Below are 26,194 nucleotides of genomic sequence, written 5' to 3'. Positions count from 1 at the left end.
AAGAGCCGCTAAAAGTTCCCCAGGATACATGAGGTGCAACCTCATATAAACACATACCAACCATATATTTCCCATTGGAGACCAGTGCCATTGTAAGCCTAGCTTCAAAGAGTAATCATAGGTATTTTAAATGTGTACTCACAAATTATATTTTATGGTTCTAGTATAATATAATTTGGACTTTTCAGCATCCAATGGCTTATAAATTCTAAACTTTGCATCAGCTTCTTAAACTTAAAATGAACACAAAGAATGTTTCCCAGGTTTGGTGTTAGAAGTTAGCACTCTCCCACAGTACTATTATTCTGTGTCTAGTGGTCGGGAATATTGAGATAGGACAAATGGTCCCTGGAACGGTACCCTGGCCCTGGCCTGTTTTCTGCCCAGAGAGAACAAAAGTTCAAGGAATATCAGATTACCGGAGATTTCTGAAGGGTAAAACTACAGAAAAACTGTCATATATACCCACTGTATCTGTGTTTTTTTGAGCGCCTAGAGATATCACCCTCCAGTCGCAAGCCAGGCCTCTAGGACTCAACCTAATCCATTTGTTTTTCCATTTCAGTCTTGGCACAAGCTCACACCAAGCAGCGGGCTGCCACCTCTTGATACTCCTATGCAATTAGTCCCCAACGCTTTACTGGAAACTGCATAGCACAAACCTTAATGATTCCTGATTTCTCGATTCAGCTCTTTTCTTTCTGTCTCATTACTCCAGCTGTTTCATCATTTTTTTTTTCTTAAATAAAACTGGGCCATGTCTGATCTCAAAGTATAAGATTAATTCCTGCTCACTCTGCACTGCTTCCTTCATTCTGTCTTTTACAATGACAAACACATCCCCTCCCTCCCTATTCTCTGCAACGCACACTGTGTCCTTTACTGGAAACTGATTTTCAGCTTAAAATACATTTTGAAGAGCGTTGCAGCATAGATATGGCAACAAGAAACTCTGAAATACGCCTCGGCCCCAATTCCATTCATCACAGTGTGAGAGGGCTGAAGGTCCCGTATAAAATCCAGTGGACTGGAAATAGTAGGCATTTAGAAAGACATCTTCTGCAATGCATTCAAGGCACAGAGATCATTTTCAGCCCCTAAGATTAGAAGAGGCTGCCCACCTAACATTACCTTCTGGCATTGCCACTTTACTTCAGATTAAACCCTTTTATGTGACGTTGGTGGTCATGTATCAAACTCCCTCACTGACTCTACAAGGTAACTGTAACCTGCAGGCCGGTATCTGACATTTGGTGCTGGATATTTCATCAGGTGTTACCAGAAATGTTTTGTCTGTATAGCACAATCAACAGTTATTTCTTTAAAGTGAAAAATCTGTATGGACTGCCAGTTTCTTTTTCTAGCTTTGGATAACGTCTGTTTCCCTGCTAAACAAATTCATTTTACTGTTATCACTGCAGGGGGAATAGGTGGAAACCTTCCACCAATGGGGTAACCTATTCTGGTGATGACTGCCAAAGAGAGGAAATCTACCCATTGTGCAGAGATTTCTTATCACACCCTGGAACGGGTTTTCAGAGCAGAAAGTCCCTCAACAGAACTTAGCCAGAAATTAACTGGTTGAGTTGCTACTCTTTCCTGCTCTAGAACAATATATATATACAGTCATGGCCAAAAATATTGGCACCCTTGCATTTACGTCAGAAAATGCTTCACTTCTCTCAGAAAATTGTTGCAATTACAAATGTTTTGGTATTGTCATTTTGTTGGCACCGGAAGAACAAAAAAAAACAGAGAGAAAAAAATCTGAGACTTTCCACATAAAACGGTAAAAATGGCCTGGACAAAATCATTGGCACCCTCAACTCACACCTTTGGAAGAAATAACTGATGTTAATCGTTTTCTGTAACAATAAATAAGTCTTTTACATCTCTCCACTGGAATTTTGAACCACTCTTCCTTTGCCAGCTGCTTCAGGTTTCCCAGATTTGAAGGGTTCCTTTTCCCAAATGCTGTTTTTAGATCTCCCCACAGGTGCTCTATAGGATTTAGATCTGGACTCTTCAGATTAAGACTTAGATTGCTGGTCACTTCAGAACTCTCCAGCACAATTGTCTTAAATCATTTCTGTGTGCTGTTTGAAGTATGCTTTGGGTCATTGTCCTGCTGTAAGACCCATGGTCATCACCATGTCATTTCTGGCATTTCTTAATTCGTGCCCCACCAGTTTTTTTTTACTTTCCTGAAAATTTTTTAGTGAGAATAAAATATGTTCATAGGATTTTTAATAAACTTGTAAAGTCAACAAGATAAATTAGCAAAACTTTTAGATTTGTTTTCATTTTCCCTAGAGCGAAAAATAATATTTTAGCTTAGAAAACAACCAAGCAAAAATTGCTTGCCCATCGCTACCTACCTCTTCCTAATTAGTTTAGTGCAGGGGTCCCCAATCCCCAGTCCGTCTGACAAGTGGGCCACAGCTCTGGTCTATGCAGCCCCCAGCAGGGTCAGAAGAAGGACCCCGCTTGGGGGGGGGGCGCACCTGCCAGAGCCACGGACCATGTCCCAAGTACCGATCGCAGGCTCAGAAAGATGGGCTGGTAATTTCTGTGGACACAACCTACCCACTCTGACCCTGCGATGGGAGAGTGGCTGGGTTCTGGCATATTGATGTCACTCTGGGGGGAAGTTTCTTTCCCTTTTAGTGACACGCAGCTCCCCGGGCATGCGCAGTCCAGAGTCCATGCATTTAGTGGTGCACGAGCTCCAAAAGGTTGAGGACCACTGGTTTAGTGAATTGTTTTTTTTTTATTATTTTTACAAAAATTTTTAATCTTATTTTTTTAATATTTAAACATTTAGATTATCAGAAAAAAAATAGTTTGATTTTAGTATATGCTTGTACCACATATTTGAGCGTTTTGATTGGTTTGGGGGGAAGAAGATGGTTTGATGCTGAGCTGAATGATAGATAGAGACAAAACCGTCTCATGAATCTTCATGGGCATTGGGTCCCCAAAACGAGCTACTTGGGTTAGTTGCTGTTATTGGACATTAGACATCTGTATTTCTGTTATCCATGTCAAATTTCCTCTGGTTGATGAGCATTTCTAGGTAGTATACACAAGTTGGGGGTTCAAGGCTATCCATATTCATTGGGAAATTTGTAAAATTTAAGATTTTTCCAATTTGGTGGCAACATCTGGAATTTTTTTGAATAGAACAAAATTTTATTATTAATAATTACCATTTCTTTCTTTTGCATATACTGGCCCCAGTCATAAAGAGGTTTTGGGTAGGTAGGACAGTGCCCAGGGTGTGCAGAACAGGAGATAAGGTATTTATTATAAAAAAAAAATAAATAAAAGCAATTTATTATTATTATTATTATTATTATTATTATTATTATTATTATCCTTCAGCAAAGGTATTCAATTTGAACAACTCTGCCCAGTAATAAAGTCACAACTATTGCCATATGAAGCAGCGCCATTAACTATCACAAGAAACAAAACAAAAAAAACATAAATTAATGGGAAAGCATCAGAGACAGCAAATGAGTGGGAGAGGGCTTGATGATCCTTTTAGCCCATCAAATAAGAAATTAAGTGTGCTTTAAGGTACCCACTAATGCTTCTAATGACTGTGGAGGTGAAGTGTGCAGAGAGATGAGACTATTTCCTTTTATGAGAAGGGGACTCTCTACAAGGGACTGTGCACAAGAGATGCCCCAGCAAAGAGTACTTTTGCAAGGAAAAGTGGGCAAATCTTACAAAGTCAAGATGTGCCATGTTGATAGACTCTGATCCAAGAAGAGAAGCTTCAACAAAGTATTCGTTTAAGGGTGTGCACAGTTATGCAACCAGTAACCACTTTGCCCTGATTGCTGGCTGCCTTGATCTTTGCTTGTTCTTTTACTTTGCCTTGACTTAGCTGTGTTCCCGTCTGATATCCTGTCTATTCCTATACAGAAGCCTTTGAGCCTAGGGTCTGCAACCCGGTGACTTCTTTTGCAGAAAAGTAGATTGATGGCCACTAGTGTCCCTGGTCCATCACTACCTGCTAGGTGTGCTGGTGAAGACTAGTAGCCACTTTGACTCTGCAACTCAAGTAACCCCATGTCTTCCTTTAGGGGGTGACTGGTAACACCATTGCCTTCAACCTTCCTAACCAGCACCTAACAGTATGGAGAGATGTCTCTCTAAGGGCAACAAAGGATGATATATACCCCAATATTCTCTTTGCCTTGGTTGACAGGTTTGGGTTGTACACAAACATAGAACATAGACATATAAAGAAAAATTCCAATTAGGATTACTCCAAGTTTCTCTAATGCTCAAAATGAATTAATATACCATGTATTGAAGCCCCTCCCAGCATGCAAACTAGCAATGCTAGAGTAATTCAAGAGTATAAGCTATTCTTACATAGATGTCCCTAGATATTTCTCTTAATACTTTTAGTAACCACAACCACATAACATTTACATGTCCACATCTTCATTCTACATCTTCATTGTTTTCTAAAAAACAAAAAGAATCTGTGACCTTTTGCAGCCAAGCAGCATAGACCGAAAGGGAAAGTTATCCAGTTGTACAATGCATCTTAATCTATCAATCTTGTAGAAGGACCGCTTGGCTACTCTATAATACATTTATTGGTTTCACATTCCAGATTAACAGCAGCTGATAAAGTATGGTTCATGATGGATGAACAGCAGAATGCTCGCTACTTTCATCAGAACAATGGTTGTCTTTGTAGATAAAGCTGACAAATCATAGAGGAGAAAGAAAGAAACTAAGGGAAGTTGTGACATGATCATGTCCTGTGATTGTATTTTTATATGATGGTATATGTATAAGTACTAACCCCGGAGAAGGAACCAACAAGCCAAAGGATTAGTAAATTGGATGAATTGTTGAATATATATATATATACTTGTATACACATCCATCCTAGTGGATCCATGTACGACGAACAACTGTATTACAAGTGAAGAGGAGAGAGCGCGGTGAGGTGCCGCTCGCTCGTTCTCCCTCCTCCCCTCTTCATTGAGCAGAACAACGCTGTTTGTACAGCGTTCATTCGTGCATCTTTCAGTCTTTTGATGTTGGAAAGGAACATGAAAGTTCTTTTACAATGACAAAAGTCTAACATGTGTACGCAGCCTAATATATTATCTAATGGCATTTTCAGGTCTAAAAAGTATGGTTTATACTCGAATATACTGTATAAAGTAGTTTTTGTAGTAACTGAATTTCCTATTTTGATCAATAGAAATTCTTGTTGGCTGCTTAGACAATTAGAACATGAATGAAACTAAGACATAATGATTACCAGGTACACCTTCCCATCATTAGACAAAGGCACACGTCGGCACCTAAGGTCTAATGCAACTGGTTATGGAGAAGACAGTGGGGGCTAGGTGTGAGATACCATGTTTTGGAGGTGAAATCAGACCATCCCTACAAATATTGAATCCTTCCTGCTGAAAAACAAATAGGCACAGTAACCCAACACTCCAACAAGGACCGTATAAACGCTGCGATTATCAATTATCAGGTTTTCTCATTGATTTGGCGTCTCCAGTATAAAAGATTTACAATACATTATGATGAAATAAACTTTAACGACAATTTATTTATACAATGTAATCAAATTGCACATTCTCATTAAATAGAAACCAACAGAAGGAGAGTTAAAAACAAACATTGTCCCTGACATATCCATGCTGGACTTGTAAAAGAAAATGTTCTATTAATTAGCGTTGGAAGTATGTGTTTTAATTATGGTAATTAATTACTTCAAATAATTAGTGACATAAAAGTGTTCAATTTTGAGCTTTTGAATTCATAATTAACATTTAAGATCAGATTTCTGGATTGGCATTAATCACTTAATACTGATATAAATAAATGACGGCACACATGTTATTATTATTGGGAACATTTTTTTTGAATTATAGTAACCTGATAAATTTAGTGGAAAAATTCAGGATTGTTAAAGCATTCTTCTATTAGTGAGAAAGGAAGTCAGATGTCAATGTTTGCTGTTTGTGGGCCATCCATCTTGATGCTGGTAGAGGCTTTTCCCAGTGTGCATTATCTAGTTATTATCTAGTTCTTTGTTCCCCAGGTTTAGGGCAGGTTCAGATCTGCAGTGGGACCAACCTTGGTTGCTTGCACTGCAGCGCTGATTCTTAAAGGACCGAAGTTTGCAGATTGATCATGTGACTGAACCACTCACCGGCAGTCCAATTCATTCTCTATTGGCATGCCATGCCATATGTAGCATCTACCTGAAGGCAGCATTTCACTAATAATAGGAAGTGATAACTGCATTTCAACCTCACCAACAGTTTGAACATTCAACTTTATTGTCTTGTGCTTGTCTGTTTTATTTATTTATTTATTTGGAAACACCACCTGTGAGATTATGGGCATGTAAATGCAGCCTGTCTATGAACACCGAACCCATCAGATTGCCATCCACCCATATAGGCATTTTGATATTTTCATAAATCTAGCCTACATCTTGCAAAAGGTTCTCCTACCAGAACAATAGAAAATGGGAAAGCAAAAAGCATTCCTCCGGACTTTTTCTACTATCTTATCTCTACTAAATTGTAATCATCACAGTTTTCATAAAACCATAAAATACTAATTTATTCGAAACATTATTAAAGCCAGCCTACAACTTGCAACAGGTCCTTCTACCAGTTATGATCTGCCTGTATTGTGGAACCACATGGAGACCTGGTAATGACTTTACTGAGTCTAACTATAAAAATGAACGGGAAGGTTTTATTTTGGGGGGAATGGAAAGCAGTGCGTAATATTTGTCAGATGTGGGAATGTTCTCCGAATGTTTGACTTCCTGATGTGGAATGCTGTAACTGGACCAAAAAAGCAGGAAACAGCCAGAAAATCCAGTAGCTTGAGAGAAAAGAAGAATTTCTAATTTAGTAGATTCAGGCAATAAAGTAGAAGTAAACCCTAAAAATACAAAATTGTAATCAAGCCGGTCAGGTGATTTCGCTTTCAGAATAAAATAACCTTATCTGTCTAATCAAATTTTTTTTTAAATACATTCACCTGTTCTCATTTTAGTTCCACCATCTTCACCTGGTACTCTCCTTGATTCAGGATCTTCAGCCAACTTTATTGGCCAGGCAGGTATGATGCAACTCCCACGCATAAGCGCTGGGATTTATTCAGACTAGGCAGCCCCATGGGATGCCAGGATACCCAGCATATCCTGGCATCACATGCTGAGCTGTACATGCATATTCAGGGCATCCTGCCTGATGTAGTGAAGTTCTTCCATAGTCCTAACACTGGTCTCTAGTAGTCCTAGGGTAGCAACACTGCTGCTCCATAATCCAGTGCACTGAATGATAGTTGCCTCCACCACCACAAATTGTGGTACTTAAAGGGTCATCAGGGGAAAATCAGAAAAAAAAAAAATCTTCAACATGAAAATGAGAGAAGCTTCCCATTTAATGACTGGTAAGCTACAATATCTAAAACTTCAGCTTTTGTAATTAGATATACATTGACTGCAGCTAATAGATAGTGTTTTAAATGCACAATAAAGTGAGTTAACCTTAGAAGATGAACTGTTTGTTTTATATTTTTAAAAAATCCACAAAAAATGATAATAAAACATGCTTGTGTTACATTCAGATGATCTATATTGTAAAATCTTTAGTCAATTGAAAATACCTTTTGAAGTCATAAAAAGTAGCAGATAATATATGATAATGAACATACCGCCTGTGCCACGCTTTAGTGAGCTGACCTTTCTGTAACTTCCATTTTCCTTTCATGCACATAATACCACAATGAGATGCAGCCCTGCACTGCCAACTGCTGAGAAGGCTCAAATCTCCCAAATTTAAGGATAAATAGGTATTCACTCTCGCTGTAATCCTTCAATGTATGCTTAAAAGCAGAAATAATGATCTAAAAGACTTTTGAGTACAAAAACTTGTAAAGGTACCCGGCTATTTTTTGATGTGCCAAGCCATTCAACTGTATAATTTGCACCATCTAGGTACCCTATGACATGATTAGGTTAGCACCCATGCCTTCTTTTGAGCACCTCCCTTATACCCCTTCTACCACCTCCCCCACCCACCTGCTGGTCAGCCACCCAATAACCTCAGAGACACCATTCCGGATCAAATTGGCTGACATAGCGATTCTTTAATATACAAAATGTAATTTATTTTTACAATAACAATTATTTTTTTCAATATAATTACCAATAAATAACCCCCACACAACAATACTTAACCATCTTTATCAACCACATTTTACCAGCTTACCCCTTTTTGGTTGCTGTTCCTGGAGGGCCTCCTAATCCACATATTAGGTTCCAGCCATCTGCAATGACACGTCTGACGGCAATAATATCAGTCATATACAGACTCTACCCCTGGCCTAAACAAAAAATGCCTATTGACCACCTTCATTTTACCAAAACAGAGAATACCTTACCATAGATGGTTAGACTCTCCAGCACCTCTAAAACTACCGCCTTCCAGGAACCCAGCCACCAATATGCACTCCAACCACATCACCATATCCCACATTATTGGAGAGTGGCAGGAAACTTAAAACCTAAATCTTCCTTAACCCCACTTATCTCCGCTTAATAATACCCAATCACCTCTAACTACCTCCTATATTCCAGCGCCTTTTTTACCCCTCATTATGTCACCCTGTCCCTAGTCACCCTGTCATACATCCCTTCGCCTATTATCTGCTTTATTGGCTTTGTGTCTTCCTTTTACACCTGATATTATATCACTAAGAAGTATGCAGCTGATGTTTGGATTTAAATATCATTGCAACCTTGTCTTAGGTCCTTCAATACCAATAAATTAAGGGCTGGTTCCCATCTTCCGCTACATTGCGTGGCTCCCTATGCTGGCACCTTGCCAGTTGCTTGAACACTTTCACAGCAGTGCTGGTTTTTAAATAACCATCACGTGCACATGGGAGAGTAAGTGGCACTACTACCGCTCATTGCCACCCCTATTCATTCATTGTGGAGTTGCTGCAGGTAGACATCCCATGTGGCATCTCCTGAGAGGCAGCAGCAGTTCTTGGTGAAAAGAAGTGGTAGCTTTAGGCTAATAGCATTTTAGTAGCTGTTGAGCAGCCCCACCTGCCATGCTCCTTTTTAATGAACATTTGACAGCAGGCAGTACTCATTCTTTCACTACCACCCCCATTCATTACTATAGGGAAATTAGGTTGAAATGCCAACTTTAGCACTAGAACCACAGAATGTTTCTGCACTACAACCTAAGCATCCATCTGAGCTTAGTCCTAAAGATACAAAATGCCGAATACTGATTCATTCTGTCATATAGAGTTACTTATTCACACTTTAAGGTAACCTTCAATTGTGGGTTGGCAGCACACATCATTCTGGCTGAAAAAATTCTCAGCCCTGCCCATTTGTATTTACTACTGAATCTATGATGTATCAGGGAGGGTTTAGAAGACTTGCTCATTTTGGAATGTTGTATCTTTTTAAAGAAGGCAGGGTCAGCAGCTTTTAAATATATTTAAACACATTTCCTGGAGCTGTCCTCCAGCTTAGATCCGTGGTCCAATTTAGCGACACATTCATCACTGGACAGCTTTTTCTCTGTACAGCATTCTGCATTTTACTGATCATTCATAAGTGGTGTCCCAGAAACATATGCCTGGGCCCTTAGCATACTTATGAAGAGAACGCTCTGGAAGAAAACATGAAATAACTTTCAGGTCCTCAGGGACCCCTTCTGTAATTACTATATCCATAGATCACAGTATATCAGCATTGTGATGAGTGGGGAGAATTGCCGGGTAATGGAAGAATCATTAGGGTCAGTTAAATTTACCAAAGAGCAGAAACTTCCACTTTCACTGCTCAAGGAACCCCAAGCAACCTTTGGAGGGACCCTAGGGTGCCATGGGGCCATTGTTGAGTAACACTGACCTATAGAGTGAATAATAACGGACCTAATGGGGAGGCAGAAAAAGTGTCACCCCCATACCAAGAATTTATTTAAGTGCTTCGGCAGATTGTGGAAGCAGAGGAGTATGTAGAAGGTAACAAAAGCCACGTACGTTGTAAAATCAACTTTTTCCAGGCAGGGCCAAAGAAGAGGAAAGGCCCACTTTAAAGGAAAATACAAGTTGATCTGATTCAGAATAGGATTTTTAAGAAAAAAAACTGATCTCATATCTGCCTTGATATAGCAGACAATCTTGATTTATCCTTGCATAGAAACAATGGAGCACTATGCAACCTTGTCAGTTCCATTGGCGAGAAACAATTAAAAACCTAGACAAATACATTCCATGCAAGGCATGATGCCGGATCACTCTCCCCCCTCCTAGGATCAAGGCTATAGAATATGCAGCTCCTCTTAAGCCCTTTCACACAGTGAAGAGTGTTTGTTCTCTTTTTTTTCGATTTTTCTCTACCACAGGCAAACTTTATCAGCTGTGCCAATCATAGCAAGTGGCATGGCGCTCTCAAGAAGAGGAAGGCAGAATCATCTGATGAGAGACTTAGCAGGTTTTTTCTGCCTTCTGTTCTGCTAAATGTTAGGATGATTGTGGCAGTTGAAGTGCTGGCATGTTCGCTAACATGATTTCACGTTTGATGTTTAACAGAGAAGAGAGCAGACGGGAGCCTGATCATTTTTCATTTTGTTTACAGAAACAATGGCTGTCATGAGGCGTTTCTTACCAATCTGGGCACCCTTCTTGTCAGTTATTGGGGGGGTTAAACAGCAGAAATGTGAATTGTTCAGAAAGCACAGCAAGAGAAATATCACTATAATGAATCCTCCGCAGGTTCCATATACATAGGATGACTGACACACCAGCTTTTTATTATTAGCCCCCAGGCACCCTTTATGTACATGACAGACAGGGGCACCAGGCAGTTCTTTATCTCAGCGGGGTTTATATGTGTGCGTCTCATCTACCGAGATCGTTCCTTTGTATAAGCAACAAGGGCCAGTGTTGTATTGTTTCTAAAAAAACTGTCAATAGCTTTGCATTGTATCAGAATTGTTTTTCTCTCTATGGTATGAATGGACCGGCAGCTTAAAGCGGGTCAGATGAAGTGGGCAAAACTTAGAACTTTATTGCAAAAATCTACAAAAATAGTCACCTCTTCTTTTTTTTTCTTCTTTTTTTTTTTTTTTTTTAGGTAATTGTAAAGCCTCTGAACATATTATTTCTTCTCTTTAAATCGAAGCTAAAAAATAGTTAGGAAATGCCTATGACTATAGTATTGTCTGGTTCTTTAATGGGGGTCTCCAACGATTAGACAATGGATCCTAATTAAGAAGATTTATTGTTGAGACAATCAAATTCTTAGCAATTAGAGCAGATATTCTAAAGCTACGTACACACTTCCAATTATTATCGTTGGTAAACGAACGACGAATGCTACTGAGGGGTCTCCCTCTGTGGCTGGGAACCCCAGGGACACCGCAGGCTCGCAGGGCGGGTAAGTTCCTTACAGATACATTAATCTCCTACTATTTAGAAGCAACAATTTTCATAAAGGGTATACCTCGAATCCTATCCTTTGTCTCCTGCGCATGATGGTAGATGTTAAGATAGAAATAAGTTGAATATGATTTGGCAAGTATGTTAGCCTGATATGTGGTGTAACTGGGGATAAACATTTAGTAACCATTGTAAATGCACGTGGTATATAGTATATATAATGCATAAATATGTGTATATACCATAGAGACGAGATGAGAGGTGAATTGAAAAAGAATATTTTAGTTGTTTTATTTATTTTGAAGAAATTCAAGGTCATTAATTGGTGGATTAGTGTAAGTATAAAAGAGGGTTTGCTTTTGTTCTTTAAAGGACACTCACAAATCATTGGTATATACGGTGAATTGGATGATATGTCATGTTAAAATAGGATTACAACACTATACAGGATATTAGGTCCCATGGTTGGGTCAGGAAATCTAGATTCATTGTGATTATTTATTTTTTTATTTTTTATTTCATGCACATGGTCATAGTGGGGGGGAAATTATGAAGAAATTAACAAAGGTGTGAACAAACGAGCACAATAGAAGTTTGTGCCCATCTGCATATTGTACCACCTAAAGAAAGAATTGTCCTGTTGGTCTGGGTGCTAAAACTGTGGAGTCACTATAGAGACAAATGTGAGTAATTAGAAATTTATAAAAATTATTATACTAGTCAAGAGATAAAAAATTGTGCTGTTGAAAATTATTCTGATTGTAGGCTGTTTTGTCCATGAGGAATTGGACTTCGCTCCCTGAAACGCGTCAATTGTTTAATGCGTACTGTTGTAATACAGATCTAACCTATGATTTTAACGATTAATTCAATGGTTTTATGCATTTTAAATGAAGTTTTGAATAAATTAATGTTTTCCGCTTTTTTTTTTATGAATTATGTACATGATATTGATTGAATGCCTTAAAAGTCCCAAGGTTTGCCTATTTGCACCTAAATTTATATATGTTTATCCTGATTAGGGATGTGGCATATGACATTATTTGATAGGAAAGAGGAATTGTCCTAGATTGTGTAAGAAAGTTCACAAACAGTTAATGGAGTGGATAAAGCCTTTTGGCACAAACATGACTGTTCTAACTGCAAGGGTCCCTTATCAGCCTTCAAAGCCATCCTGTGTTCAGCTTTCAGGGTCATCCTGCTGACTGTTTCAATTCTTCATATAGGCAGAGTATATATATATATATATATATATATATATATATATTTTATATTCTATATACAGACCCCCAATTTTGTATCTCAGTATTGTCAACAAAATTGCTGGTAAGGAAATGGAGATGCACCTGGGAAAATGATCCAAGGGTATTGAAAAAAAAAACATGACTGTTTCTGTAAAACTAGTTAACATATAGTTAGGAAGATTACTTTTACACAAAAAAAAACATTATTTTTTTTTTTTTTTTTTTACTGGGATGTTCTGGGGAACACGAGGCAGCTACCAGAAAAGCAGGCAAGAGGTGGAGTGCAAACCTTAGGCATCTACCTGTTCTTTATTAGTAAGTTGCCCAAACTAAACAAAACAGCAACATAAACTTTAGCCAGGTGGCTTCTAACCCACTTAGACTGCATACATATGTTCAGTAATTGTCGTTGGAAAGGATTTTTCACGATCCTTTCCAATAACAAAAAAACTGAATGAAAATGAATGAACGAGCAATGTACATACAGCACAATTCTGATCTATGGAAAAGGAAGCGTGAGAATGACGGGTGGTGCCCCCCTGCTCTCTCTCCCCTTCACTTCCATTACGATCGTTTGTTGTTCGTGGATACGCCAGGATGGCAAATGACGAGCAGTACTATACACATGTCAGATTCTTGTCCAATATCAGCCCTTTGGCAATTATCGGACGAGAATCATCTGACGTATGTACGAGCCTAGCTCAGCAGCCCTACTCAATTTATTCAATAAACAAAGCTCAAATTAAGTCCATAACTAAAAACAGGGCAACTTACAGTCTATGGAAACTTCCCTTGGCAATGGTCTTCGTGAAGCTTTTTCCTCTGAAGCCTTCAGCTACCTACTTGATACAAGGCTCTATCAAATACTAAGCCTGTTAAGCATAATAAAATCTAGTAATGTTGCTTGAATGCAATGGAGTGTTGTTTACTCTTTGTAAATATAAATATTACATATTCATATTCAGTACAACTAGGGAAAGGGTGGCATAACTTGGGAGGGAGAGACAATATAAAAATATTAAAAATAAGACTGGTTAGTTTAAACAGAAACCAAACTCATTGGTCGGTGGTAATCTTCTGTCATAATTGATAAGTATGCACAGAATAGTTTCCAAATATGTCACAGGCTCATCCATGTGCAGCCACCCAGCAACCTCTTTGCATCCTCACAAAGTCCCATCTCAACCACCATCTCCATGATGGACTTTTGAGAAGACGGTGATCCTCGTCAGATATATGGATGTCTAATTTTTTCAATCAGCTCTACCTTCTAGTGACTTTTTGTTTTTTGAGTTTGGGTTTCCCTTAGGAGGAAAAGTTTAAACCTAGGAACATAGAAAAGGTGAACATGGGTGACTTCATTTATTTTGCAGCTTGATCATTAGTCCCTTCTAACCATCATTAAAGGTTTTCAAATTTTGTAGACTTTGAAGCAATGCCAAAACTCCCAAATTTACTCATCCTAATTCACCATTATTTGTCCCACAAAAGAACACCAACACTTTCACCACTTTTAGTAAAATGCCCCCTAGCACAGAACAATTGTGATCATAACTAAATTTAATAATGAAAATATTGATTAATGTATACTGTTATATTGGTATATATATTGAGAATGTTATAAGTAGCACTTACATAAGGTAACCTTTTGTTTTTAACCTTTATAATATAGGCTAGAATAGGCCATTTACCATATAATAGAAAATCAACTTTGTAGAATATTTAAATATTATCTGGCAGATGATGTTTGTTTTTTCTTACTTTAACAAGCTCTGTATTAAAGTCAGTGTCTCGGTCATCATTTATGATCAATTACAAGCAGTGTTCCCTGGAGAGCCCGCTCGGAACATAGAGAATAACCCTGTCTCAATAGTTTAGAAGCTCATAAGTAAGCTGTCTGCATACATTAAGCGATGCAAATGGAATCAGACAAAGATTTAGCACTGTGTCGTGAGATGGTTCAAACCCAGAGAGACAAGTTAGTGGCAGCAGAGGCACACAAGTAAATCTAAGAATGAATCGAAATGTATATTTATTGAATTGCGTTATTTATCCAAGCCCTATTTCCCGATTATTTCTCAATGTTGCTCTGTTTATTTATTGTAGACTTAGATGCTCACCATATGGTAGTCACTGTCATACTATACTAGGACCCTAAAATTGCATAGGTCAAGATGGCATTATTTTAAAGAGTCCTGTATTTAGCATTCTAATGTTATGAAAGATGAAAGGCCAATTATAAAGAAAAGGGTAAATAGTGATAACAGAACATTCTTTGATGTTCACATTTGTCCCATTGTGGAGTTAAATTGAGCCCACGGCTATGCAACAATATGTACAGTGTTTAATGGGCTGGTGGTTGCCAAGGATGGGTAAACTACAAATCTTTGCATTTGATACAAACTTTACTATTTACTTTTAGGGTAGGTTCAAACCTCTGGTGGGAGAAAGTGATCCCACCCAAATCCTGATGGCTGGAACTGCTTCTTTAATAAACAAGTTGTGCCGTTAAGTGCATATACATCTTTCCAGGGTCCAACCCCAGCTCAAATTGAGCTTATACGATTATTCAATTTTTACAAAAAATAGGCGTTTTCGTATTTATTTCTACACACCAAAAAAACATATCACATTATAAAAATTTCACATCATTTATTTACAAATATTAAAATACATATATCAAACATTGCATTGGCATATTAAACGGTTGCTCTTCAATACTACTAATTCATTCCAACAGTATATTTAAAACATTGCTCCCCAGTTTTCTGGTCAATCATTTAGAATGTTTCCAATTATAATCAAAACCATAATAAACGTGTTACAACCGGAAGCCCAATATTTTCCCAATAACAGTAGGAGCAGCTGATCCATACTGTCCAAGTCCATACTCAAAAGCATTTGTATTGAAGTCTCACACATCACCTTCCAAATGGCTACTGAACACACACGGACACTCCAAGGGTGATGTCTGTCCACCAAGTGGGGCTTCATATGAGGAGAAGTCATTTCTTGATAAACTCATCCTAATACATGATGTGTGTGCAGTAGCCATTTTTTAAACATTGTCTGGAAATGTTAGCTGCCCATCCATTCGCATAGCTTTTGACAATAGGCAGCAGTGAGTGGTACTGAACCACTCATGGCTGCCTCCTTTTTTTTTTCTTTTTGTGGTCACATGGGTTGATACATTTTAGGGGTAGATAATACAGATAGATAGTACATAAGGGTAGATAATACTCCCCTGGGACAGTGAACATTGGTGTTTAAAAATTGTTATCACACCCCAGCCTTATCGCCAGTCTGAGCATAGCCTTACTGAAGCTTGAACATTTTACATATGCATATAATAGATTCCCATTGTCCAGGATTTTTGTTTGTCATTTAGTTAGTTAGTTCAGAATCACTGAGGAAGATAAAAGCCGACCTTGTCATTAACTTGGTTCATGTGCCCATGTAGACCCATGAGCTTTTATGGTCATTCCCTATCTGGAGACACTTGTCATTGGTGAACACTGCAGCCTGCAGACTATCAGTAAAAAAATCAAAATGTTCCAAATATGTATTGTTTGATGCAGCTTAACTATTCACAGTCTGCAAGTGACAATACCAACGAGCCAATGCTTTTCACAGACTGGTGAAACAAATCACTAAATGGCAGTGAAAGGCTATTGTTGACTATGGATTGGGAAGAGTTAAATATGTTCAGATTTTAAGGTGGTATAATTTTTCAGCAGTAGGGTAGCTTTCCACATTGGGAAGTACCCCACACCCAAATCCACCAGGAACATATTACCTTGAGCTGCATGGGGATGACCTTCAGATTGCATTGTATCACACTACAGGTTTTCAAAATCCTAATGTGTTGACAATATTGGCTCGATATATTAAAGATCTCCAAGACTGGAGAAGATAGACTAAAATAGGAGAAGTTAGGTGATCCAGCAATCTTGGAATTAATCTGGTCTAGGCTTGAAAACATTTGCTGCATTTTCCCATAATATTCTATCGACATTATTTTATAAATCAAGCCCTATATGTTTAGGAATGCAAGAAGCTCCAGTCATTTCAATCATCATTAGACTTTAGTCTAATTTTACTGCTCCCGTCTTTTTGCTCATATGCCATAAACTACATATGAGACCTGAGACAGGCAGGCAAATAGATTTTTTGGCAAAAGCTTCCTCCATTTTTCCCTCAACACAGGTGTCCTCCTTTCAGGTATTTGATTGACATTTTAGCTAGGAAATGTCTGGCCAACACCTTATGAATTTGACCAATATGGTCCCCACAAAACAATTTTTTGCAATTTGGAAATTCTTAAACTTGCATATAATAATTTTACTTTCCAGCAGTGATATATTTTGGCATTTCACCTGCAAGCAATTTGTATAACATGTTTTAAAAAATTCAGTATTGCTTGTATTTCTCAGTAAACGATTTGAGTTGGCTGATTAGAAAAGAAAAACACTCAAGCTGTGCATGCATAAGAGAAGCCAACTATGTTTCACAGCGATCTGAAAGTCAAAATAAATGCACATGGATTAACCTGCTTACTTTGGTGTAAAGTATGTAAAAACAAAAAAAGACACAGTACAGTCGGAAATGGTTGGATTCAAACATTTATTTCAAACCTAAGATTAAAAAAGCTTTCAGTTATGTATCAGCATGAATGACACAAAGAAGCCTACTTTAAATTCTGTGCATTTAATAAGCAATTACCACCCAGTGATTGTGATCTAGTGCTGCCCTATGTGCGGGAACTGACCGGCATCCTTTTATGATCACACAGAAAAGTTTTCTGGAGCTCAAGATGATCCCACCATTGGACCTGTATAGGAAGTGTCTACATCATCCAGTGCCCCGGGTGATTTTGAATGTGGTATTGTTATTGGGCCGGGTAGAGTGGCGCTGATGATCCAGTGCTGCAAGATGTGCTAGAGCTGACTGGCCATTTATTTATGATTAATAAATTTATTACACAGTATTTTTATAGCTCCAACATATTACGCAGCGCTTTACAATGTCCATAGTCATGTTACTAGCTGTCCCTCAAAGGGGTTCACAATCTAATGGCCCTACCATAGTCATAGTCATGTTATTAATACAGTTCAAGGTCATTTTTTTTTGGGGGGGGGGGAATTATTTCCCTAACTACATGCTTTTAGATTGTGGGAAGAAACCCACACAAACATGGGGAGAACCTGCAAACTCCATGCAGATAGTGTCCTGGACCATATTCAAACCTGTGACCTAGAGCTGCAAAAGGTCAGAGTGCTAGCTTCTGAGCCAGCGTGCTGCCCTCAGAAGAGCATTCTGGAGCCCAAGGGGATCCCACCATTAGGCAATAGGAAGTGTCCACAGACATTTTGCGTTATTTTTGAGGGTCAGGCTGGTGATCCAGTGCCGCAAAATGTGCTGGAGCTGGCCAGCCATTTTTTATGATTACTCAGAAAAGTGTCCTGGAGCCCAAAATGATCCCACCATTGGACAGGCAATGGGGAATGTCCACATCACACCTTGACTCCTGAGGAAGGACTCTCAAACTTTGCAATAAAGTAGACCGAAGACTTGAGACCTGGCATTTCACATTGTCACAGCTCGTCACCTGTTAAACCAGGGCAGGTGCCAGTCAAGGGATGGGCATGTAACAAGTTGAGATCAAGGCAGGTGGAAATACCTGGCAAAATCAAAGTCAAGCCGAGGTTCAAAAATAGAATTACAGAATTGAGACTAGACTGGCTAAATAGTGTATAACAAGTCGAGGATCCAGTAATCTTCATTGGCTGTAAGATATACTCTCTAATCCCCTACTGCTGCACAAAGTGTGCCAGAGATGCAGAGATTGGCAGGATGAGTATGGATAAAGGAATACAGGGAATGCTGCAGGCTGCTAAACAAAGAAACTGCAGGTGTGGTGGTAACATGCACAAACCATGGATTATGTATGGCGTGAGGTGTACGGGGAAGTTTGTCATTATAATTTATATGCTTACATACTTCTCTTTTAGTGACCACCTGAAATAAACATTGAGTGCTTGATTGACTTAATTACCAGAGGGTTTATTTTTTAAATAGTTAATATGACATTCACTAAGTGTTTCTGGTAAAGAATTACTCCATGCCATTAGAAACATATGGACCAGAAAGATTCTACTTGTAAATGGTTGGTGAATGTCAGATTTGCTGCTTTATGAAATCAGATTGACTGCTTTATGAATAGCCCCAAGACCAACACTGCCAACAAAATAGCTTTGATCGTTAGGATCATAACATCAACAAGTAAATAGAATGATATTCAAAAGCTGCCAATAAAAAATATGGCCACTGACACATGTTCATGGAAATCTTTATATGATATATATTCCTTGGCTTAGTTCTAAGCATACACAAGCAGAAAACTTTAACTTAATCTCCTTATTTTATAACTACAAATTCTAGTGTAACTCAAAAATTGGTGATTTTTGTTAAGTAAATTTGAACTTGGTATTGTCTCCAAAATACTGGATGGGGAAGGGAAATGGATGGGTGGAAAAATAATGTAAAGAAGCAAAGCATGTAGTGTCTAAAATTTTAAAGTATATACTAGAAAACACTTTATATTTTTTGACATTCATTTACAGAAAAAGTACATGCTCCTACAAGTCCTCCCCTCCTGAATAGGGGCTCATCATTCATTGGGACCTTGGAAAGGATTACTAAAACATCTGTGAATATTGAGCACTGCCTTCTTTACATACTGTGCTTATGACTGCAATAAATGAGTGATGATAAGCACATGACGGGGGAACAACAGATGGGAGTTACCTTGAGCTCACTTACCATTTCCAAAAACTCCCTTCACTCCCCATTCACTGAAGATAACACCATGTATAGTTTTGGATAAAAAAGGCCATGATGGCCTTTTTATTTACTTCAAATAATGTCTTAATAACCACAATAATACAATATATATATATATATATATATATATATATATATATATATAATCAATAAATTACAATGCTCACTAACTCTTTTTTACCACTCTTACATCATTTTACAGCCTTTTAACTGTTCAACCCTCCATAACTCCCATACTTGGTCAAGGTCCATTAAGTACCATGTACCACCATCCTCCATTCATATGTAAACCACTCCCTTCCTATGATCCGTCCCCCAGCAACCATAAACCGCCTCTGGGTTATCTATGCTCGGTTCCACTTTCAATATACCTTGGACTTTTCCATGAGTAACCCAAATTATGCTATTCCTCAGAACACCATACCTCTGATGAGTTCCCCTCCTCCCTGAATGTATCCCAATACCCACCATCCCTTCATGGACCTTACTTGCCCTATGCCCAACCTCTCCTTCTACTTATTGTTTTATGGGTCAATTTGCGTTTTTTGAAAATTATTAAAAGGATAATACAGTACAAAATTACATAAAATGCAGGTTCAATACAGAGTTAAATTTAACATAGAAGTTAAGTATAAAGTAGAAATCATAAAAGTTAAATATACCAAGCGATAGTAGAAAACAAGTGATTGCAAACTGTTAGAAACATAGAATAGTAATACAGTAGCTAGAACAATATTCAAAAATCACATATTAATGTTACACTGATCATGTAAAATAAAAAAAGAAGTAACAAACACTGCAATTCCAGAGCCTGAATTATTTCATAAGGGCTTGGATACTAGAAAAGTGTGGGGTCTTAAGGGCGGGCATAGAGAGGACAGTAAAGGCGCGGTTACCCTGTGGAGTTGTTGAAATTAGGAGGTCCAGGTCAGAGAGTAGGGGGATCAAATTGGCTTTTCAATGTGGCTTCGGTTCTATAGTGTTCCCAGCATGCCCATCTGGCAGTAAACTACTCTGATTACCTCCATTAAGGCAAACCTTATTTATCTCCTCCTCCTCATGTGTGACTGTCTGTATCTGTCTGTCATTTGCAACCTCTATTTATTGTACAGGACTGCGTAATATGTTGGCACTGTAAAAACACTGTTAATTAATAATAAAAATAACAAAAAAAGTTTTTTTTACTAATAACATTTAAAAAAATATACTGGCTACAATATGTTGAGCTAATAGAAAGGTCATAGTAACTCAACCACTCAGAAGACCATACCTGTAAACACAACATGTCGAACCTTGAACTAGATGGGCTACAACATCTGGAGACCACACCAAAGGCCTCTTATCAACTCAAATAGACACATGAGGCTACAAATCACACAAGCTCACCAAAACTGGAGAATATTGGAAAAATGTTGCCTGATCTGTTGAGTCTCGAGTTTGGTTGCAATATTCAGATACTAGGGTAAAAATTTGGCTTCAGTAAAATTAAAGATTAGATCTGTCCTACTTTATATCAATGGTTTCATCTTGTGGTGGTGTAATGGTACTGGGGGTATTTTCTTGGCAAACTTTTGGCCCCCTTAGTACCAACTGAGCAACATTTACCTGCCACACCCTACCTGATGGCTACTTCCACCAGGAAAACGTACCATATCACAAAGCTCAAACCACCTCAAAACGGTTTCTTGAACATGGCAAAGTGTTCACTGTACTTAAATGGCCCCCACAGTCATCAGATCTAAGTCTAACATATCAACTTTGGGATGTGGTGAAATTCACATCATGGACATGCGTTAGACAATTCAAATCAAAAAAGTCCATTTTATTCTTTACATCATATAGTTATTTATTATAAAGGCTATTTGCTCCTCCAATGACCTACTGATGACTTCCTCACTTATAACCTCATTACATGCATGGCTCCAAGACCCCTCCTCTTAGATTGTAAACTACTCTGAACAGGGTCCTCTCCTCCTGTTTCATTGTTTGTATATGTCTGTCATTTGCAATCTCTGTAAATGTAGTGTTGGAATTATATAAATACTGTTTTTTATTATTATTATAATAATAATAAAAACAATAATACAAGTACAGAATATCGATTGAAAATTGACTAGTAAAAGCTTTTCATTCGTTAACTGTTTTATTGAAATCCAAATCACTTTTTATGTCTCAATTTATTTTTAAATTAGCTATAATGGCGAAAACCAATATAATAGTGACCAATTGTATCCAAGTGAATGGATACATTAAATACCTGTAGTTAATCAGAAAGACTGATTTCATTCATTGGTAAATACAATAATAATATTGAGCAAAAACACCAAAGTGGAAAATATAAAGGAAAAGGCCTTGTATGTGAAATATGTGATCAGTAACAGTTACATATACACCTTCTTACAAAGTTGGCCTTAGATTGTGTTTATGACTATGGTGGGCATATTGGAGTGGGAGCCCCTCTAAAGGGCAGTTAGTAACATGTCTTTGGACTTTGTAAAGCACTGCTGTTGGTTATAAATAAATACAAGATAATAGTAATACAAATGAAATATACATTTACAATATATGATCCAGCTCAAATATATCACAGAATCTTGATGTTGGATTTTCCCCTAATACTGAATATAGATTCAAAGAAGAGAGTGTGATCACCTGTACCGACGCTCTCCCCCAGCTCATTCCCATGGCTCTTCACCTTGATGTAAATGAGGCTCCACAGCCAGAAACCCCCCGTGGCAAAGTGACCTAGTGAGATGAACTCTGTCTTGTCTTTCGTTGCTCTCTGAAGTCGTTTCTTTGCCTTCTGTTCTGCTGATATTCCTTTTATGAAGATGAATTTTGAAATTTTGATCTCATGCCAAACACATAAGGAACTTTGCAGAACAATTAATATTAATCAAATGGAGCGAAGAGCTTGTTTGAGAAGATCCCATTCAACATGCCAATAGAGAAGCATGGGGTGACAGACAAGACATTTTATGGAGAATACTTGCCTGACCACATAACTGATTAGTGTTATGTCTAATGCATCCTGCGGTCATTACTATTACAACAGAGGTGATTTTTATCTAGAATCCTAATAGCAATGGCTTATTTTATAGCATTGTTTCCATTGTCTAATGAGAACTCTTATCGCTAGCATGGTAATCAGGGTTAGTTTTTAATGCTTAGCCAGCTATTAAATCTACATGCATTAGAATCTCACAGCAATACACCCATTTCTCTGCTAGTAAGATGCCAGTGATAAAGCACTATGATGTAAAGGGTATTTAACCAAGCCTTCTTTTAGTTATTGAAGAAGCACAAAAATCTACAAACATTTATTATATTACAGCTCAACAGCCCTTAGATGTACAGACTGCATTCATTTTTTTCCACGTTTTTTTCTATATACTAACCTGGTAGCCAAGTCAATACCACACTTACCAATTTAGAATGACAATTCTTATTGCAGTATATCTATGGAATTGTCACCCTAGCTTTTGCTTCTGGTTTGCACTACAATCATCTTCCTTAATTCTGTCCCTTTGAATTTGGGGATCCAAATCAGAACTCTTAGAATGTGACTGGGTTTCAAATTATATAATATTTATTACATGTACACAGAGAATACAGAAGTCAGACATCAATCTAAACAAAATGGATTGTGGATAGTGGTTTTATAACCTCTAACAGAGAGGAGACCTGCTAGGTTAGCAGATCATAGTCCAGATAAAAATGTCTTCTCAGCATCAGAATGTCCAGAATGGTCTTTTGGTGGTGAAATTGTTTCCATGACTTCTTATCCTGGTTTCTTTCATTTTGTGGCCAACCATTGTCTTCCAGTAAGTTGTTCAAACACCTTTATAATGTCTTCTCCTGGATGTCGTTTGTTTTTACTTATCCATAAACTTCTTTAGAGCTTTCATGGCCATACTTGATAGGTCACATCTATAAAAGCAATGGATAATCAGCCTATAAAAAAACGTACCCTATTTGTTATTTAATTTCTCATTTCCATAGAAGGGAGTTGTTTTGTGATTTACAGAAGAAAACTGGTAAGGCAGATAACATTTCAGTTTGGTGCAGGAAAATGTACAAGAAAACAAGATTTCTAGAAATACCAAATATAAAATACACTGAAAAAAAAAAAACAGAACAAAGTCTGACAAATTGCAATACAATACACGTGTGTTACATGTGTTGAAAAAGACATAAGTACATGTTGAACCATGACAAAACAAAACCTGCATATTCCAGATAGAACCATATGCAAAGTGGATCGAGAGGAAGGCAAAACATGTGTAAAGCATGGTTCAATTTACTCCAACAGAGGAAAATTCCTTCCTGATCCCATGAAGCAATTGGATGTCCCCTGGATCAACGGTCTCTGGTGCCTCTGCGGTGTTCTTGGGTTTAGATACAGAATACGTTAAATATTCCCTAACAGTAAGAAAATAAAATACACAAAAAAGTGTTGAAACGCAGCACCTTTTTCAAACACATACCCCCCCATTCTCAATTATTTTAATCAACATGTTCATTTTCTTCTTCTACCTTTGTTGGAAACATTGCAAAAGACAGAGTATATGTTGCCAGCTCTAAGCAACTGTAATTATTTGCAGATGGCTGTTTACTTTCTGCAAAGTGCAAAGCTGACTCATTCCTTCATTTCTTGTTTATATCCTTTTTTGGTTTGTGTAAGCAATATGAATCTAAGTAGGTGTCTATCCCTTTTGCTGTCATATAATCAATGCTGCATACCATACATGGCCTGGATAAAAATCTAGGTTTAATTCTGTCTCTGTGCACTGACACAGTACCTAACCCTAGGTGGCCATTGGTTTGAGGTTTGAACCTATTTCTAAAATCAATTTTAACTGCTAAGTTACTTCAGACTTTTCCTTCCCTTAATTTGTGCTCAGCTAGTCTCCTGACAATTACGGTACTTCTGGGAAATTCCCTAGATTGTTCACCAGATTGGATTCTGGGACCTGTTCCTTGTCTGCCCTGATCTTCTATATACATCCAGACTGCTTACTCGTAGTCATCTCCTTCCAATATCTTTTTCAAGCTGAGGGATCTTAATACTCCCTAACGCTACTGGAATTCCCAATAGGTTATTAGCACTCACCACAGCTCTTGAATAAATCCACCATAAAACATAGAGCTAAAGTTTATGAAACTTTTGATTAACTGCACAGAAAAAAAAAATATTTAAACATCATTTCTGTGCTGGTGATGGACCACATAAAGACCTGCTGCAGACCATACATCACCTTGATATATTTGGTTTAAATATGGCTCAATGGACTGATACAGTACCTAACCCAAGTGTTCCTTGGTTTTAGGATTAAAGCCATTACTAAAATCAATTTTAATGGCCATGTTGCTTAGGACTGGGATTGTCTCTACTTCATTTTTCCCTTTCTTGATTTGTGCTCAGCTAGTCTCCTGACAATTATTGTAATTCTGATCAATTCCCTAGATTAATTAAAAGATTGGATTCTGGTATCTGTTCCTCATTTGCCCGGAGCTTCTTTATATTTCCAGACTGCTGACTCATAATGGTATCCTTCAAATATCTTCTTCAAGGTGAGGGATCCTAATACTCCCTAACGCTATTGGAATTCCCAATAGATTATTAGCACTCCCCACAGGTCTTTATCAAATCCACCATAAACCATAGAGCCAATGAATATTTACCTCTCATGGTTGACTGCACAGAACAAAATATTTAAACATCATCTCTGTGTTGGACCTGGTAGGTGTTGGTGTAGTCTTGTGTAGTCTCTGTGCACCAGTATGTGATGTATATATTGATGGAATGAAGCTTTGAATGGTATTTGTGGTGCAGATCATAATTAGGATTGCATTAGAATTCCATTTTCTGACTTTCCACCTGATTCTCTGGCCACAGGTAAAAGCAGTGTCCACTGGGATGCTGATCCCAACTCACATTTGATATTTTGGTCTTGTTCATCAATCAAAGACTTCTGGGGATACCTTAGTACACCCTCTGTTGCCAAATTTAGTAAAATACCTTTAAATCTTCATCAGATAAAGAAATGTTTCTCTATCCCTACCTGCTTCTTCTATAAAAAAAGTGAAAGTGGAACTAGTGGAATTACAGTTTCACTTTTAATTTGTGATCAGACAGGTGATGTCCCTCCTGTAATATGTAGTCTTACCTGCATTATCACTAGCAGGAGCTGTCAAAATCTCTTATGTGTGTATATGTAGCTCAGTGTTGGCTGTTTGGATACCTGACAATCCTGGCTTCCCTTGCAGTTGGCATTTGTAAAGGTATGGCATTCTGACCCAGCCAGTCAAGATACCCAAAGGTTGAAGTAGAAGAAGAAGAAAGAAAATGGAAAACCACCTATGATGGAAAAAGGACAGGTGAAAATAATGGTGTTTAATTCAGCTTTAAATAGATAGACAATCATGGGCAAAATGCAGTAATTTATAACAACCAGTCGCATTCTAATTTACAATAATCAGTTCAATCAAATTATCTTCTGTTAGCTTCTTTGGGTTACCATTCTTCACCCATCTTCATTGTTTGCATTTTTTTTACTGAATATTCACGTTATTACATATAGCTTCTTTGGTAACTTTCTGAATATTTTTCCAGC

General features: G+C 37.9%; 1 long non-coding RNA gene across 1 annotated transcript; it reads right to left on the bottom strand.

The window, feature by feature from the left end:
* Window positions 1-23,144: 23,144 nt before the first annotated feature.
* On the bottom strand, window positions 23,145-25,933 carry LOC140322219 (uncharacterized). The gene is made up of 2 exons (XR_011919181.1): window positions 25,748-25,933; window positions 23,145-23,507 (listed from the first exon to the last, which is right to left on the bottom strand). It is a non-coding gene; the product is annotated as an uncharacterized lncRNA (long non-coding RNA).
* Window positions 25,934-26,194: the final 261 nt, after the last annotated feature.

Source organism: Pyxicephalus adspersus, chromosome 2, assembly GCF_032062135.1.
Source record: "Pyxicephalus adspersus chromosome 2, UCB_Pads_2.0, whole genome shotgun sequence".
Lineage (NCBI taxonomy): Eukaryota > Metazoa > Chordata > Amphibia > Anura > Pyxicephalidae > Pyxicephalus > Pyxicephalus adspersus.
This window is presented reverse-complemented; position numbering and strand designations above follow the sequence as displayed.